We start from the raw sequence: 14,566 nt of genomic DNA, 5'->3' as shown, positions 1-14,566 counted from the left end.
AAACAACGCGAGGCGTTCAGTCATATAATAACAATTTAATAATTAAAACATATGCATACATACATATATGTACATACCTACATCTATATGTATATACATGCATATATATATATATATATATATATATATATATGAGTACAGGACACCACAAATAAACGTAGAACACAACGAGAAAACAAAACATAACATCAAACAAGGAAACGGACGTTTTTTAACAACGAAAAAACAGAGTACAAGACAAAAAATACTAGGAATATTCCCCTTCATCAGCTGCCCCTGCTTCGACTCAATGCGTGTGAGAGAGAGAGAGAGAGAGAGAGGAACAGACAGAAAATGATAGATACACATATATGTTCATATATATATGTGTGCGTGAGTGATTGTGTATATACATTTATTTTTAAAAGTATCTATCTGTACATTTATATACTCACTCATATATACATACATATAAACATACATACATGCATACATATGTATCTCAACATGTACAAGACACATGCTTTATCTGTTGCTAGAAAAAGTATGTCGTAGTTAATTCATGAACTGCAGACATTGGTACCTGAAAAAAACTTCCCTTTCCTCCGGCTTCGACATTTTGGAAAATTAATCATTTATAATGAGTATGATAGAACTGAGCTTTTAGATAGATAATCTTCTTTTAATGAATTAAGATTTTGAATCTGAAATATAATTGATGGTAATTATTATAGGATGTTTATTCTGTAATTTCTTATTTTGTTTTATTGTTGAAAAATATATTTGATATAGTTTCTTCTTTCAAGAAAAAAATATATAATATATATATATATAACTATTCATATATTTCTGTGGAAAGATACAGCACATACAATAGAGCAGCAAATGTTATACTATGACATCACTTTAATTTTCTCAATTAATTTACAAAACTTGAAACACTTTCTATTTCTAGAATTGTCTTTTGTGATGCCGAAAAGTTTTATTAGCAAAGTGTTGCAATCTATAGCGAAAATTCTGAAGTTAAACGAAAGGAAAGTCACATAACAGAGAAATATGCAGTACGAAGCAAGTATTTCTATTGAAGCATTGTAGAAAGTGTATCGCACCTGGAGTTTCTGTGAAGTAGAAATTGAATGTTGTTAATAAGTTCGAAACTTCTGGATTATATACATACATACATATATGTATATATATATATATATATATATATATATATGTATATATATATATATGCGTGCATATGAATTAGAGAAGAACCACCATGAAGCAATTCAGCAATGATATACTTAAATCATACCATACAGAAAAAAAATTAAAGATACGATAAAACATTTATGTAAAACTAAATAAAATACTAAATAATAAATAAATAGTATTTATATACACACGCATACACAAATACATGTATATATGTATATATGGGGGTATCTTTCTATATACACATACATGCATACTTACACACACACACATATATATATATATATATATATATATATATATATATATATATATATATATATATTACATATATATATATATATATATACATGTATGTATGTATGTATGTATGTCTGTTTGTATGTATGTATGTATGTATGTATGTATGTAAGTCGCCCACTACAGAAATCGAAACCGCAATCTTACGACCATGAGTCTAACGTTCTAACCAGTAAGCCATGCACCATCACAGAAGCTGTAGTTTGTGGTCAGTAAATACAGTGAGTGTGTGTATGTGCGTGTGTGAAAGAGTGAGAGATAGAGAGAGAAAAAGAGAGTGTGTCTCTTTGAGAAGCAAAGCGTGTGAGAAAGTGAGAGCAAGAGAGAGAAAGAGTGGGAGAGAGTGAGAGACGAAATACTGATTTTCGTCTCTCTTCGATAGGAGATGTTACAAATGAGAGCAGAAGGGAATAGTTGTTTAGAGAAGAAAACTGGGCTTTCTATGGAATAGGAAAAACTAAAGGATGCTTCCAAATGTAGGGGTTAATTAACACGGTGAGAATTTAAAAGGCTTCGTTGGTATTTGTACAGCTTTTGGGGCTTAGGCTTTGAATATACTGGGAGAATCACAGCCAGAACCGGCAATTTTCTCTGTATGAAGCAACCGAAAGCATTGCTGGGCTTGACATGTGTATGTATACCGGGGTGTACAGACATACTAGAGGTTTTGGTGGAGTTCAAGGCATTGAAATGTTGTGAGAGGAAAAAGATAGGAGGGCGATACAAAGACTCTTTTACTTACCAAATTTTGCTTCCATATATTGGAACTGTCATATAACATAAGCTCCAATCTACGAGGGTAACTAAAATGTTCTTATATGCGATGACATATTAGTATCTGAGCTTAAAATCTTTAGGAACGTAACTGCCTCTCTCAAGCTGTTTTGTCCGATCTTCTAAGTATTTTTGCTATATGAGGTGTATGTGAGGTTTTTTGCTGTTCGTTGAAACAAAGTTAGCAAGGTAAGAAATCGAAATGGTTCAAAGGCACGGGACATTGCCAGTCTTGTTTCATGTGACTGCGAGAAAAGTCAAACACTACTCATATGGTAAATTACTTAAAACATCGGGCAAAATAGCTCGAGAAAGGTAGATACGTTTAAAGATATGAAGTTCAGATACTAATAAAATCAAACACACTTTTTACATTTTTATTGTTTCTGCCCTCCCGTGTTTATAAAAATACACTCACACACACACACATATACACGCACACAAACAAATAAATATACTCACACACACAAACACAGTCATACACACATACACACTTTCATATATGTGTCGCGGTGTGAATATGCGTACGTGTTGTCCTTTGATTGGCAAGAGACAAAGAGCGAATCGATGATCAAGAGTTTTGTGTATGACATCAAATTCCGAAAATTTGATAAATGCCATACAAGAAACTATCGCCCCGCCCCCCGCATGTCTCTTTGTAACCCATGTTTTGATTTCTGTTTAATTTGTACTTTGTATAAAAATCTTGATATATGTATATATATATATGTATATATTCTGTTAGTCTTTTATTTGTTTCACTCATATTACTGCAGCTATGCTGGGGTACCATATATATGTAAATATATAAATATATATAAATATATATATATATATATATATATGTGTGTGTGTGTGTGTGGTGTGTGTGTGTGTGTGTGTGTGTGTGTGTGTGTGTGTGTGTGTGTTAGTGTGTGTGTGTTTGTGTGTGTGTACATGTTTGTATATATATACAGAGTGAGAGAGTGAGAAATTCATACATATAATCATATATATAGTTAAACTTATATATATATATATGAGTATTTATATATATTTATGCATATACGTATATACATATGCATGTATGTTTATATATTTATGTTTGTGTGTGCGTGTGTTTGAGTGTATGTGTGTATGGGGGGATTTATTTCAGTGGATATAATTGACTAGAACCCAACGGCTGTGTGAACAAGTCAAGGAATAAAAATATAAAAGAATAAACGAATACAATAAACTAACACTGCATCATGCTACATACAACGGCTCATTTATTACACTTTGTTCTCGAACAGCTAAAAAAGCGCACATCGCTCAAGCACCGGCCTATGATGCAAATTAAAATGTGTTTATATACAACAACGGTTGGTCCTCAAACACGATACATGCGATGCTTTATTTACCACACTTTGTTCTCAAACAAGTAAAAGGCCAACGTCAACCCAATCACCACTCTATGGAAGAAATTAAAATTTATATGTGTGTTTATATATTCAACAAAAATTGCTTCCTAACCAAAATACTTGCAATGGCTTATTTACTTCGCTTTGTTGTTAAAAAAATTTTACTTTGATTTTTGTTTAGCCTTCATTAATTTTTCAAAGATAAAGTACACAAAAATGTATGAGATGCAGCTCCATTGATTATAGAACTTAGATCTAGTTTATATATTTATAGATATGCGTATACGTCTCCACGTGTGGTTATGTCTGTATGTGTATGCCTAAGTACATCAGCATATGTGTTTGTACATTGTATGCGTGCCCATCTGTTTCTGTGTGTATGAATATGCTGTCGTAAACGTGGTTAGATGCAATTTTCTCTTCCTTGATGTTCTATTAAATCACTAAAGTGCTCAATACGCACTCACAGAAGTCACATAGTCACACAGCCTATAGTGAGTGTTATGTGTGTGCGTGTGTTTATGAATGTGTAGATATATATGTGTGCTATATTGGTGAGTATATGCGTATATTTACACATATATATATATATATATATATATATATATACGTTTGTCTTCATGTATGAATGTACAAATGTGCAGACATATAGTTAGATAAGCAGGCATATGTATACATCTACATATATATATATATATATATATATATACATATATAATATACATATATATATGTACGTATATATATACATATATATGTATATATATAAATACACATACACAAATATATATATATATACACACACACACATATATATATATATATTAATCATTAAACATTATTACTTAATAACAAATACATGTTTTAATTAATAACTAATATTTTCACAGGGTAACTGAATTAGAGTAACTGAATTAGATTTCTCGTAGATTTTGTTATACACACTGATTGCCCTTAAAATAATTAACATTTTATTAATCACACCGCCGAGAAATGGTCGATGTAAACATTAGTATTATCATTTAGATTAGGTGCTAGTTTGTGTTCAGTTTAAGTACTGATTACAATTAAGATTTGTGAGAAAATAAATGAGGCTGTAACTACAAATGGAACATGGTAGTTATTTCTACTTGTTTTGTGAGTCAAGTGAATAACAACCTGTATTTAATTTGTCCATTTTGTACACTGGATGCCGAATAAAATTAGACTAATATCATTTTATTCTTTCACTGCATTCAGTGATTAAATAGCTGATCACTTTCTTTAAGTGATTTTAGTCAATCACATTACTTAGATAACTTACATTGGTTTCGGCAATTGTTGGCCCAGGCCGTGACTAACTCAATAGCACCACCTGGAAGAGTCTTTTAGTTAATTATTGCGGGACTCCATGGACGACTCGAGCAGAGAGTTTTGTTGGTTGAGACGTATCCAGGTGTAGGTGGTTTATCCGGTATTTCCTGGAGGAATTTGTCCAGGTACCGTTTGAAATATGTGGGATCTTTTTCTACTTTAATTTCTTTAAGGATAACATTGAAAAATGCAGGACCATTTGCAGTGGAGAAATTCTGTCACAACGTTCTTATGTGATGTGATCTCGACCTTTGTAGGGGACGCATTGCACGGGGGCCTAGTCTTGGCTGAATTGTAAACATAATGCCAATATCATTTGGATAATATTGGGGGAATATTTTCCACACGGTGCAAATAATTTAGCGGCCACGATGACGTTGCAGAGATTAGTTTCATCTGTTTAAGTCAGGCCCAATAATCAAGTCTCATCATGCCATTTATTGTTTTCTTCTTGTGATTGATCGTTGTGGCGCTTCGATTCTCATTATGTTTTGTTTTTTGTAGGGGGACCACAATGGGTAGTAGTATTCGAGATGGGGGTCTAGTGAATGTGGGGAAGAGAAGGATGATTGGTTTCATGATCTCTAGATTGGAAAGTTCTGAGGATCCATGAGCACATTCTGCGGGCAACTTCGACTTTTTTTGTTGATGTGCACACTCTAGTTAAGGTTGTTGTCGACAGTTACACCTAAGTTTCTGATATTCTCTGACGGTTCAAGTAGGTCTCCCGACGGTAATGTATATGGTTGTTTGAGTGTGCCGCCTCTTCCAAAGTGGATGAGCTCAAATTGTTCTTCGTTCAATTGCGTATTGTTATTTTGTGCTCACTGGGTTACTGCGCATAGGTCCGATTGAAGCATCGTTCGATCGTATGCTCCTTCATTCTGGAGCTTAGAGTCATCTGCAAATATTGTTATGGTGCTATGTTCAATGGAATCTGCAATGTCATTGATAAAGAAAATAATAAGAAGTGGACAATTATTTCAATCTGCTGCTTATTTATCGTTTCTGCATATCGAACTGCTGAGCTATTGTTTTGGTATTTATATATAAAGACGTATCCTGCAATTATCTATATATAAGTAATTCTATATTTTGAATAGTGTGGATGATTCTTGTTTGTGTTGGATATAAATAGTGATTGTTATTAAGTTGTATGGAGAAAAAAATTTGAGTGTAACTACTTATGAAGTAAGTGGCTGTCTCTAAGATTTTCCTTAATCACGTCCAACCATCTGATGTGGGGCTTGCGACGAGGTATCTTCCAACTCGCAGCTGCTGCGCCGAAAGGGAATAAAACCCTGGTAGGAAGATCAAGCGGGAGATGCAGAACATGTCCCTACCAGCGTACGTGACGGATAGATATCCGAGTATATCCACATCATAAAAAATATAAGATTCGGGTGAAAATATTCCAATAACACAGCTAACCTGAAGTTGTTCTATGGGATACGGAACTAAACCCATGTACTATAGTAGCAATCTGCTGCCCAATGGATGTAGGTACATCATCTACATGAAAAGAGGGAATAATTATATTGATTAAATTCATAAGTTACAGCTTTTCGTTATGGATTATATATTCTCATTTGTATCGATTATTATATGAATATATAATAATACACACTGGTCTATACTGTACCAGATTTGCATGAAAACCTGTTAATGCTAGAATTTCTAAGAAAAATTAAAGCAAACTGACACCCTCCCGACAAGAACAGTTGTTTAGCGATAATATTATTATTCACCTGTGACTAAGGTGGCAAGGTGGCAGAATCGTTAGCATGCCGGGCGAAATGCTTAGCTGTATTTCGTCTGTCGCTGCGTTCTGAGTTCAAATTCCGCCGAGGTCGACTTTACCTTTCATCCTTTCAGGGTTGATAAATTAAGTACCAGTTGCGTACTAGTGTTGATGTCATCGATTACCCCACTCTCCCCAAAATTTCAGGCCAAGTGCCTATAATAGAGAGGATTATTATTATTAAGGCGGTGAGCTGGCTGAATAGTTAGCACACCGACCGAAATTCTTAGCGGTATAACGTCTGTCGCTACGCTCTGAGTTCAAATTCCGCTGAAGTCAACTTTGCTTTTCATCATTTCGGGATTGATAAATTAAGTACCAGTTGCGTACTAGGGTGGATGTAATTGGCTATCCCACTCTCCCCAAGTTTCAGGCCTTGTGCCTCCAGTACAATGTATTATTATTCACCTGTGTTTTTTGGTCAGAGATAATATTTGCACTAAGTATATGCAATATACATATAAAGAGTAGTGATATATACACTTTTACAAAACTTCTCGATCCCCTCATGCATGCTTCTACGAGGTAGTGCACTGTCCCCGTGTTGTGCTAAAATGCTCCGATGAATTTTAGTACGTGACACACCTTTCGACCAGAGAAATCAACTGACTGATCTTTGTTCTTCTTTGGTGCACATGGCGAGTGGAGCAGCCATGCTTACACTGCAAAACCAAAAAGAAAAATAACGTGATCAGACTCAAACCTCGATCATGTGAACACAAAAGTACCAACTACAAGCACGAATGCGCAGAAGGCAGTGTGACAATAACAAAAATATGTTATGGAGAAAATGCGGATAAGTTTTGACTTCCCCTCGTACATATAATACATATATATTCTTGGATAGTCATCGTGTACGCCTTCACAATCCATGCATATACCCACACGCTAACTTATGTACAAAATCACCAGCCTCACAATGTCACTTTCTTAGCTTAAAATAATTTTGACAGTTTGATAGTGACCGGTTTGAACCGTGCGCAGAACTTAAATATCAACGAAAAACTGACGTACATACATCCTTTCTTAAACACACACACACACAACTACACACAAACACACACAAACGCACACACTCGTAAACAATCATTCTCACAAGCACATACAACCACACGTACTTATATCATATGCAGCCACTCTTACAAACATTGCTACATACATATATAGTTTATAGAGATCAAATACAGATTATACATACATACACATTTTCAATAACACAAAATAAACCAACACTTCCTACATGATAGAATTTTTGTTAACTATCATCCATTCATCTGTACACATCTCCAGGCTGAACAGAATCAAGTTTTCTTTATTCGTTTGTTTGCATATACACAATTATTTATTATTATTATTACTATTATTATTATTATTATTATTATTATTATTATTATTATTATTATTAGTATTATTTTAATTATTTCACTTTTATGTGTTTAGTCTTCTCCATTCCACCTTCTGCACGTCTCCTTGTTTCGCAGACACACGTTTTCAAACTAAGGCAACAAACCAGATACTAAAATATTGCTGTAAGATATGCGATACAAAGATAAATTCTTCAGAATTCTTATGTTCTTCTAAACTTATCCATGCATCAGACATTGCATACTGGAGGTATTTAATTAAATCTAGGCGAGCTAGGCAACAACTAAAGATAATATATAGGTGTACGTGTATGTGTTTGTGTGTGTGTGAGTTTGTGCTTATATATATATATATATATATATATATATATATATACACACTCAAAGTTTAATTAATTAAAAAAGGGAATGAACGAATTAACGAAGACAAAAGAAAGGAAAAACGAAAACAGAGCGAACGAACGAAAGGATTTTAGCAAGAGAAGCTGCCAAAGTTGCTAAGTTTAAAAAGCTCTTCGTGCCTGATTCCCATCTACGTTTCTGGTGTCTTAAAGTCGCATCTACTAAATCTCCAGAGAGAAGTGTGTCTACCACGATCATTTCAAGCAAAATAAGTGCGAGTGTAAAACAAATCTGTTCTGTCCAATTAGAAGTAGAGCCTGAGATACAGGTTTATTCTTTCAGTGTGTCAGTACATCTTATTTATTTGCATCGGAGTGTGTAGGTGTTTGGGCATTTCGTCAACATGTGTAACTTAGGTTACAAGCTGAATTAGTGGAATACTGACGGATGACAAGGCTGGACTTTAAGATCTCAAATGCAGTTTGTCTGACATTCAGAATTTTTTTTGTGTCGGTGTTTATAGCAAAGACTACGGAGTATGACACGGCCACTTATTTCCTTGATATAATCCTAATTTAATCAACGTGGTACTGTTGGCTATGTGGTTAAGAAGCTTGCTTTGCAGCATTGTGGGTTCGGTCCTGCTAGGGTAAGTGTTTTAATTTTTATTTTTCTTATGTTACGCGAAATGCTTAGCGGTATTTCATCTGCCGTTACGTTCTGAGATCAAATTCCGCCGAGGTCGACTTTGCCTTTCATCCTTTCGGGATCGATAAATTAAGTACCAGTTACGCACTGGGGTCGATGTAATTGACTTAATTTGTTTGTCTTTCCTTGTTTGTCCCTCTGTGTTAGCCCCTTGTGGGTAGTAAAGAAATAGGTTCTGAGTTTAAATTCCGCCGAGGTCGACTTTGACTTTCATCCTTTTGGGGTCGATAAATTAAGTACCAGTTACGTACTGCGATCAATCGAATCGAGTTGCCACCTCCCCAAAACGTATGGGCCTTGTGCCTATTGTAGAAAAGAAAAGAATAATACAGCATATACGGACATTTGGACTCTCCAGATAAAAACACTTTGGTGCAACACAAACAGTGTGATTTAAAATGCATCAACAAAAAGCTTTAAACCGGATTAATGATTTATTCAATATTTAAGACCGAAAAAGACTATATCTCAGACCACATCGGCTTGCAAATCAATGTCGTCCGATTAATTTGTTTTGTTTTGTCTTTTAATACACAAATATAAAGGAATAAGAAACCGCCTAGTAGTAGTAGTAGTAGTAGTAGTAGTAGTAGTAGTAGTAGTAGTAGTAGTAGTAGTAGCAGTAGTAGTTGTAGTAGTAGCAGCAGCAGCAGAAGTCATCTCTAGGAGGACATGTGTATGTATCCGCATGAGATTATAAATCTATGTGTGCGCATGTGTATGTATGTGTGTGCGTGAGCGTTTGCTTGTGTGTGTGTGTGGTTTGAGTGTGTGTTCATAAGTGTTTGCGTATGGTTCTGGGGTATATATTATCACCACAAGACAAATAAGCAACTGTTTCTATTATGAATGAGACTATTACTGGAAAGTTAAAAATGGTAAAATGTTTGAACTCAAGAAAGATTTATCTACCGAATACTAAATCTCTGAAATCCGAACATGTCATTTATTTATTTATTCATTTTCATTTTCCAGACAAAATCTTTCAGCTTTTAATAGTTTATTGTTTCATAAGTCTGTAAAACTCTTGCCTGCATTGCATTGAATGTCTCAAATCTTACTATTTCTTTCTCTCTCTTCTCTCTCTCTCTCTCTCTCTCTCTCTCTCTCTCTTTCCCTGTCTCTCATCCAATTATAAGTTTCCTTGCGTCATACGCTCTATCTATCTATCTATCTATCTATTTATCTATCTATCTATCTATCTATCTATCTATCTATCTATCTATCTATCTATCTATCTATCTATCTATCATTCTATCTATTTGTCTATCTATCTATCTATCTATCTATCTATCTATCTATCTATCTATCCTTTTTACATTACATTTCTGTGATACACGATCCCTATTGATCGACCCCACTTTTTTTCACGATCCCTTTTGATCGGAATTCGCCCTTTTTTTTCTTCTTCTTCCCCAAAAGAAAAGCCCTACTTCGTATTTTGTCCCTTCTGTGTTCAGCCCTGCGTGGCCAATTAAGAAATATATCCATCTCTCTGCCTATCTATCTATCTATCTATCTATCTATCTATCTATCTATCTATCTATCTATCTATCTATCTATCTATCTATATATCTATTTGTCTATATATCTATCTATCTATATATCTCTATCTATATATCTATCTATTTCTATCTATCTATCTATCTATCGCTTTGTCTATCTATCTATCTATCTATCTATCTATATATATATATATATATATATATGTATTATATTGAGTTTGATTGTTGTTATTAATATTGTTATTGATTGGATTTGTAGTGGACTGTCGGTTGTAGTTGAAGGTCTTCATAGTGTATTGTTCATTTGTTCTAATATTTTTCGTACCTTTCTTTAATTTATGGGGCTTAGATGTTTTTCGTACCTTTCATTAGTAAATAGTTTTCGCCATTTTCATTGATAATTTATTCTATTTGTTTACTCTAAGACTTCACGCGTTTAATTTTTATAAACACTAAGACCTATATATTTTTTACGCTTAACATTCAGTTATATTATTTTCATCGACAAGCTAAGTAACGGTTTTTGCTTATAAATATTATTTGTCTTTTGAATTATATTGGCTTTGATTATTATTGCTATTATTATTGTTGTTGAAATATTATCATTTATATATATATTGATAGTTATAAGTTATGATAGTTATTAATATTAGAATGATTTATTACTATTTTTACAAAGGGATTTAACGTATTACATATAATTTAATTTGTGAATTAATTTTGTTAGACAATAATTAGGTAGTATATTTATCAAATAATAGTTCATTTAAGTAAATTAGTTATTATTTTAATTGATATTTTGGTCAACTATATTATTGAGTGATATATTAAATCTATAGATACTACATATATATTAATTAAATAGTTAGTTTATATAATGGGTGTGTCTACATTTGAATCATTTCTTAGTTTTGATTCCAGTATTTATGGTTTGTACTATCATTGTGTATATTAATTACTTTTAAGGATTTTATTATTAATCTCTTAATGGATATTAGACTGTATTTGGATGTTTATTAAATAAATGTATTAATTAATAATTTGATTTAATGTATATAGTTTAAAGTGTTGTATTTAGCTTTCACTTAATGTATATTTTATATCTTATATATATATATATTACAGAATATATTTATATTTTAAAAGATTATTTACGTATATTTATTAATTAATTTATTTATTATTGTAGTTATTTTTAACCTGATGAGTGGCTATATTTATATTGAAGTGATTTTATTACTACTATATATATACGTTATTCTACGAAATATATACGTTTTATTGATTAATTTGCACATGACTTAATCATCGGTATATTTTTTTATCTTATATTTAATATTTCTATTATATGTAATTTTCTAGATGGTGTAAGTTAATTTTTTCTTTTGAATTGATAAAAGATGCTTTTCTAATTTATATATATATAAATATAAATGTATATATATGTATATAAAATATATATGATATCCATATATATATATATATATATATATAAATATTAAATATATATATATATATAATATATATAAAATATATAAATATATAATATATATATAATATATATATAAATATATAAAAATATATAATATATATAATCTATATATATATATATATTATAAATATATAAATATATATAAATATATATATATATATATATATATATATATATATATGCGTGTGTATATAGGAAAAGAGGGCTAGGTAGCTAGGTAGCTAGCTAGTTAGAAAGACAAACAGACAGATAGATAGATAGACAGACATATAAACATTTAAATATATATATATACATATATATATATCAAACTAAAGTCATTGAATAAGCAAATACAAAGTCAACCGCATGTCATTTCATAATTCGAACATTTAGTTATAGAATAAACATATAACCCGCAAGATGGAACAAAATTCATATGTACAGCACGTAATAATAATAATAATATATGGTATGGTGCGATAAAAATTCTTATCATTAAAAATTTAGAATTAATATTTTAGCGATTCAAAGAGAATACATTTATAAAAGACGTAGAAAGTAAAATAATATAAGTAATATATAAAAATATATAGGTATATAAAAATATAGGCATATAAAATATATAAATATATATAAAACATATATAAATATATATACATATAGGAGCATATAAAAAACTATAATATATATATATATATATCGTGTAAATAAAGTAAAATAATGTTCATCGTTTAGAAATCCTAATCAGGTAAAATAAGCCTTATATATAAGAAGGAAATGTTTACTTATCCTATGGCCATTTCAGGGGTGTATTATGTTTAAAGCACTAGGTTGCATTCAGATAACCTCCTTCGTCAGGGGAAAAAATATATATAAACGCAAAGATAGCCATCACGCACCAGGCCCGTACGGTGTTGTTGCTTTCCCACTTGGTATTCATGCACTGATAGCCCAAAAGACAAAGCAGTGAAGAATTTTTTTCTTTTACTTTTAAAGCAGTAGAGGAAGCGGTACAAAAAAAAAAAAAATTCAAATCAAATTAATTCCAATTAATTAAAATTGAACCAAATTGACTTAAAAAGAGTCTCCGTGGTTTCAAATCCTGCAAAACTTAAATACTTTTATTTTTCAATTTATTTACTTTCTATATACTCAAAAAGAATGGGTTACTTAACTAAATTAAACTGAATTAATGGGTTAAAATTAAATTAAATTAATTGAGCCTTCGAGGTTCAATCCTGCAATATCTAAGCTAGTTATTTTAATTTTTTTACAACTTATCTTTTCGTAAATCCATTACTTACTACAATTTATTTTATTCCTGTAGATTTTCAGGAATGTAGAAGAAAATTTATGTACGCAAAAGTGGATCACGTCCGTAAATTTATTCAGAATGTGCGGTCCATAACACCTAAGGATGGTAAGTGATTCCCTTATGCATAGCCTACACTTGCTGATATTTCTCTTAAAGTTTGGGATTTTAGAAATGATGGACCATTCTAGGAAATAATTCTTATTGTTCTTTCTCAGGTTGTGTATATGCGATGCAAGTGTAGTTGAGTTAAAGTATTTTTCGTTAGTAAAAGAGCTCATGTGTGACCTATATCGCGCCTTAAAATCCATCGTACTACCTATATAAAATTTGTTTAGATTATCTACATCCCTAACTACACATTTATATATTACGTTGGTAACCAGACATGAACCATCCAAAGGACATAATTTGGGTTTCCTACAGTTACATGTCTTTTCGGGGCCTTTCCTAATTTTGTTCCTATTATTATCTTTACCTATTTATCTCCAGTTCCAGACGGGTTTCGCTCATTCATTCCCTCTAAACTACCCTTATTACATGGGTTCGATGAGTCCGGTAAAGGACTTTGGTACTCACCTTACAGTATTATCAACCACATGTCCTTGGTCATCCTCAAAGGAACTTTTTCTGTCGTTCCACCTAGTAAGCTTGCTTCTATTGATTGAAGCAATGATGGAAGCAAAGTTAGGCATTACAGAATAGGAGAATTTTATTGTCGACTTATTGCAGATGCTATAATATCTGTGGTCCTTTGGGAAGTTCTCCTTCAGAATCTTAAAAAATATTTTTGGTAAATTCCTTACTCTAAGGGAGAAAGGGGGAGCGAACCAAATAACTTCCCTTATTCTAGGCCGTGAGAATATTCTTATTGTATCGATACATATATATATATGCATATAGATATATGTGTATGTGATATATATATATATATGCATATATATATATATATGTGTGTATGAATGTACACCCTATTTGTTTACCTTTCATTATCTCTTTCCTTTATATAATAAGAAGTATTGTAAATATCACCCCCTAGATAACCAACACCAACGAAATATTCTCTTACAGC

Source organism: Octopus sinensis, linkage group LG15 (genome assembly GCF_006345805.1).
Source record: "Octopus sinensis linkage group LG15, ASM634580v1, whole genome shotgun sequence".
NCBI lineage: Eukaryota > Metazoa > Mollusca > Cephalopoda > Octopoda > Octopodidae > Octopus > Octopus sinensis.
Note: the sequence above shows the minus strand (reverse complement) of the source record.